Raw genomic sequence first — 6222 nt, 5'->3', positions numbered from 1 at the left:
CTGGCTAACAAAATCTTGGCTTGTTGGAAGGTTGTAGAAGAATCTCACTGAACCCAGTGGCAGAAGGTAGAGTTGGGGCTGCCACATGCTGGAAATTTATCTGTAGCTACTATCTACCTTTCAGTGAGGCAGTCTGATTGTACCACTTCATGTCTGTTTTATCCTCTTTGCGTCCCTACTAGGCTTAGTGGTACTTCACCAGAACATGGATTACGTGCGTTTAGGGTGGTCACTTGCCTCAACTCCATAAGACCTAGATTTCTGTTGAATTGTTTCTGCCTCTAAATCTTCAAGTCTCAATTGCAAATTCCAGGGGGAGACAATCTAATTGGCTCAGTGTGGGTACTTACCTGGATACAGTAAGAATAGTACTCAGCTAGTGAAAAGGATTTAGGGAAGCAGTTAAAACTAAGATATTAGTTGAGATAACCTGGGGAAGAGGTTATCTGACCCAAGAGGTCAGGGCTGAGATCAGAACCTAGGGGAGCAGCAGGATTTGATTAGTGACAAGAGGAAGACAGGTCAGTGAACATGACTAGGAAGAGATGGAAAGAGAGGTAAGAAGAAGGACAATATCACAAAATAGAAGGAGGGAGGTGTCAACAGTGTCAAATTCTACAGAGATTGGGTAGGACGAGAACTGAAGGCTGACAAGGAAACCAGGAGTGAGGGACTATCCAGTGAGGAGGTGGAGATAGAAGCCAGTGACAGTGGGATGCTGTGATAGTAGAATGTAAAATGAGGGGCTAGGGGCAAATAGGGCTGAAGATGGACACATGGAGGAAGCATTTATGTAGTAATCCAACTTCCCAGCATGGAGAGATATTGACATGGCCAAGACAGACAATATTTGATGAAGTCAAGTTTGGGAGGAGGTTGAATGGGATGAACCAGAGCTCCAGAGGTTGGGACACCGCTTCCCCAAAGTGAGAGGGAGAAATGGCATAAAATACTGAATAGGGGGCATCTGGGTGACTCAGTCATTTAATCATCTGCCTTTGGCTCTGGTCATGATTCCAGGGTCCTGGGATCAAACCCTGAGTCAGGTTCCCTGCTCATGGGGAGCCTGTTTCTCCCCCTCCCTCTGCAGCTCCCCCTGCTTGTATGCTCCTTCTCTCTCAAGTAAATAAATAAAATCTTTAAAAAGAAAGAGGCACTGAATAAATATTTTTAAATAATAAAAGAACAGACTCATAGAGTGGTGGTTGAGCCAGTTTGCAAAGCTTAGGTTTCTATTTCCCTTGGGATCTCACTTTCAGGCAAGGGGATTGGGTCTTGAGAGCATGCTGGGCAGGACAAAGCTTGCCAGCTTGATGTGTGTAGGACAAATACACTGGAAAAGCTTCCTTCTGCTCTTCCTTAAGATCCCCCAGTGATAACTCCCTCATCTGCCTCACTCTTAGGGCAGCTAGAATCCAAGATAGTAGGGGTGTGAGGGATGGAGAATGTGCACAAGAATCCTTTGGGTCAGGACTCGGAAAACTTTGGATTCTAGTCACTTTCTGAAATTTCCTGATCACATGAACTTAGACAAATTCCATAATTATGCATCTAGTTTCTTCATTTGTAAGAAGAGTGTGGTAATACTTTCTCTGCCTATTTTATAGATTTTACAGATTGCTTTTAATCATAAATCTATGTATCTACTTAAAATATTATAAATATTATAAAGCACAGTACAGTAACAAGGCCCCATTAATTAATTCTCCAGGCAGTCAGAAGATGTGGGCTGCTGGTGCAGTGTGCTCTGCAGAGCTGTCTGATCATATCTAACAACACATACATGTAGAGCATGGCCGTGGAGTACTGTTTGCTAGGTGCCTTTTGGGCTACTACATATGTTGAGAGCTTCGCCTGAGTGCAGTGCATTCCTGCGGGTATAGAAAGGGCCTGGAGGGAGAATCATATTAAAATCACAAACTCATTACTCTCTCAAGACTAGACATATAAAGTTCAAACAGCTTTATAAACTGCCTCCAGAGATTATAAGGCAAAAATGAACTCTGCCTCAAAAATTTGCATCCAATATTATGAATGTCCCTTCTCTCTTTCTCCTAATGATTTCCATTTTCATCACCACAGACCAAAAGGCAACACAAGCATCTTCCTCTGCAGAGTTCCTCAGCTTCTCTGTAGAGATAAATGAAACCTACAGACATCAGCTATGTTTATCATCATTTAATCCAGCTTCTGGATTTCTATTTGGCCCTTGGACTAACTTCCCTCACACAGTACCTGATTGCTTTTAGATTCAGGTCATGTGGAAATTTTTTGTTTGTTTGTTTGTTTTGCAGGCGTAATAAATTGAACCAGCAATACCTGGCATCTACTTCTCACCAACATTGTAAAGGTTAATGAGATGTGCCTGTGAATCAACTTGTATTCTTCATCCTCATCTAAAAGCATTTATTTTGCCAAGTCGGACCAGACACGGATGAGGGAATATCCACATACACTCACTTCCTTGTCACTTATATGCTTTGGAATCAGATTTCTGGCTTATTTGCTTTGTTTCACCTCTTGGGGTTTCATTTCCAAAACAATTATGTCACTGACCTTAAATTTTAAAAGACAGTGTCATCCCCAGAGGGTTTAGTTCTTCATTTGGCTTTTCCTCCTCTGCCATGACTCAAGGCATCAGGTACTATGTCGAGAGAATGAAGAAGGATTTAAAAAAATATAATGTAACTCATTGGGCTGTGATTAATGGAATTTATAAATACATGATATATGAGCCTAAAGGAGAGAAAGGCACAATATTGATAAAGTTTGTAATACAAAAGAAAGTATAGAAAAGTGTACCGAGGATTGAGTATAGGCCCTAACCTACAGATGGTGCACAGCAATAATAATTATGCACTAATTTGTTTCTGCTGAGTCCAACAGAAAAGTGGACATTCTCATGGAGGAAGGCATGGTTCAAAGAGGGTATCTGTAATCCTGCATCTCTTTTTTTTTTTTTTTTACCTTTTTTTTAATCCTGTATCTCTTAATTCACTCTGTAAATGTTTACAAAGGATTTAAAGATTTAGTTCCTTAACACGAAATACAAATTATGGCTCATGGAGTCCATCACCAAAACTACATGACCAGAAAGTTTAAAAACAGTTCTTTCTTATATCAACCAGAGGCCTGGAAAAAATGTTTTGCTCCTTAGTAGCTAATTACTACATGTGTAAGGCAGCCTAAATCTGCACTTTTTTTTTTTTTTTTTTTTTTTTTTTAAGACAAAGTAAAATTCCAGATGGAAACAAGAGGGCCTCTGTTTTGGTGATGTAGCATGTGTTGACATTCCAAAAGCAAACACGTTTGAGTAACTAGCTGCTATTTAGAAAAAGAATTAAGATCAACATTGCTAAGCACAAAATAACAACAATGGGTATGTACAGGCTGATTAGTAGAAATTATAGTCTGTCATGGTGCAAAAAAATACTGGACATAATAGTGAATATGTATGGAAAACAAAATGTCCTTATTTAACACTTGACTGTTCTGGATCTAAAAATGAGAATCTTCTCCTATAGGCTTAGAAATATGAATAGACATCACCTATTAGGCTCTAAGCTTCCTGAGAGCAGGGGTACCTTTGTATTCACCTTCATACATTTGTTTTGCTTCAGTTTTCTTGTAATACGGACACAAAGTATGAATGTACAGACTTATTAAAAAAAAAGAACATGTTATGGATAGCAAGAAAAAAAAAAAAAGAAGATGAAGACTCCTAACTCTGGGAAACGAACTAGGGGTGGTGGAAGGGGAGCAGGGCGGGGGGTGGGGGTGAATGGGTGACGGGCACTGAAAACCAATAAAAAATAAATTTAGTATATAAAAAAATACATTTTTTTCTTCCTTGAGATTCTTCTGGGTCCTCAACAATGTATAATAGGGAACAAGGGAAGAAACTCAGGCAAAGTTGGCAACCACAGGATTACTAAGTGTAATGCCCAAAGTCCTTACCACAGTCATGTGGGAAGACACAGGACAGTCTGTAAAGATCAGTGATGCTTAAGCTGCTGACAACAACTCAGGTTTTGATGTTTCCTCTTTTGCAAAAATAAAACAGGAAAAAGCAGACAGGCAGACAGAGAGAAGAGAAAGAATTTGAAACTCATATGAGTAATGGGATTTTTTGGGGGGGTATTTTATTGAATTCTGCACATAACATTTGCAAAGAAAACACTTTAAAGCCAATGACAAAATTTAAAAAATGGGTCAAAGAAAAAAAATCACATAATCAACTCACAGGTATTTACTGTATTTACTTAACAGAAGGTTCAAATTTATTATGACAAGAACATTAGGGAACACAGCATAAGAACTTACTTAAACTTTACATTAATAAGTGACAAATTAACATAATTCAATATTATTCAAAGAAGATGAATACAGCAAAAATGTTTGATTTTACATTTTATTAAGAATTCCATTACTTGTTATTAGGCCAGTATTTGAGAATGATTATTATTTCATTCCATACAAAATAATACCTGTTTGACTTAGCTGTTTGACAAAGAGAACCAAATTTAAGGTTAGAAAATGTTAGATTCTGACATAATATAGCGTATGTGCCACTTAATTATACACAGGAACACCACACTGCTAGTCAGTAAAAGTACAGAATGTATCACACACTGTTGATTTACAAGGGAAAGCAGTAACAGTACCTCTGTGTTGTTTCAAAAAAGGATAAAAACGTATTCTATCATGAATTAGCCCGTGAATCTTCTCCATGCTCAAAGTGAGCAGCATCAGATTTTAATTTTATCTGGGAAATTAACTAGTTTTTAAATATGTGGATGAACTTTACCCTCTACTTAAACTATGACTAAATGATAATAATACTGCTATTTAACATTTGGTAACCAATTCTTTTTGAATAGTTACAAGAAATAAGGAGTTTACTTAAAATGAGTCCTTCTCCCAGTGCCCCCTTGCCTGTCTTCTGCTAATCACAGAATACTTGTGATGAGAAACAAGAGGCTGAAAGTCAGGGACTCTGGTCCATCTGACAGTATGTTTTCTCTAAATCAGAATGTCTACAGTTTCTTGGATTATTGCTTCTTTCAACGGGTCAGTCATTGTGGTAGGTTTTGTAAAAAGGAAATTACGTCAGTGAAGAAGATAACTTTTCAGTCTAGCATTCTGACATCACATGTCAGATTTGGTGTTTGTGGTCAGGGTTTAGGGACTTAATATGTTCTAGATGGGAAATGTTTGGCTCTCACCCTGTGGGAGGACTACTTTCTGGAAGTATCCAAGAAGTTCTGACAATAGCAGAAAAATACCTTGTCCCCCAAACCTTATATTTCCCAACATATCAGTTAGAATTATATTTTAGTTAAGGTTTTAAAGATAATGGCAGTGATGGGGGCAACAGAACATGACAGATGGAGAACAGGGTAAAGAAAATGAGACTTGGAGCCATTTGCTGGCCAAATGATCTTGGACAAGTCACTGCTCTATCGGTTGTTTAATCTCTAAACTTCAGATGGTATTATTACTTCATATAGATATTTTAAATAAGGTTAAATAAGATGTGAATGATCCTTGCAAAGTATGACACAATAAACAAATGATAGACATTGCTATGAAAACACTGCAGTTGGCTATCTGCATACTTACTATTTGTATAAGATTTCAAAAATGGATTGCTTATTATTACATTTAACATGCTACATAGAAATACTACATATACTGTTTGCTTTCCCTTGTAGGAACTTATAACTAAAAACTATATCGTATTATGGGGTAGTTCCAAAAATGGCCTACACTGAAAAAAGAGGAGTATATTCCTATTTGGTTTACAGTCATACAATTTATGGCATATAGGAAAAACACTTTGACAAGTAGTTTTAAATTAACTAAATACTTAACCTTCCCACCCCAAACCCAGCATTAAGACATCACACCATGGATACAATTTACTGGAAGAGATACTACTATGGTTAGTTTCTGTATGGTAGTTCACAAATTGTTGCAAGATACAATATTAACACAATTTGCTAGAATCACCACTGAGCAAATTTCATCAACTTTAAAATAATGGATACAATTACTTTTCACAAATATCACTAACACGAATATATAAGAGACTCAATTACACCTAAAGTGAAAATTCAGATTCACAAAACCAAAACCCATCAGATTAAACGTTTTAATGAATTGCTCAGCTAGTCAAAATATACATTTCCTACTATGATAGAGGCCTTTAAAAACTGCCCC

Source organism: Canis lupus, chromosome 6 (assembly GCF_003254725.2).
Source record: "Canis lupus dingo isolate Sandy chromosome 6, ASM325472v2, whole genome shotgun sequence".
In the NCBI taxonomy this organism is placed as follows: Eukaryota; Metazoa; Chordata; class Mammalia; order Carnivora; family Canidae; genus Canis; species Canis lupus.
This window is presented reverse-complemented; position numbering follows the sequence as displayed.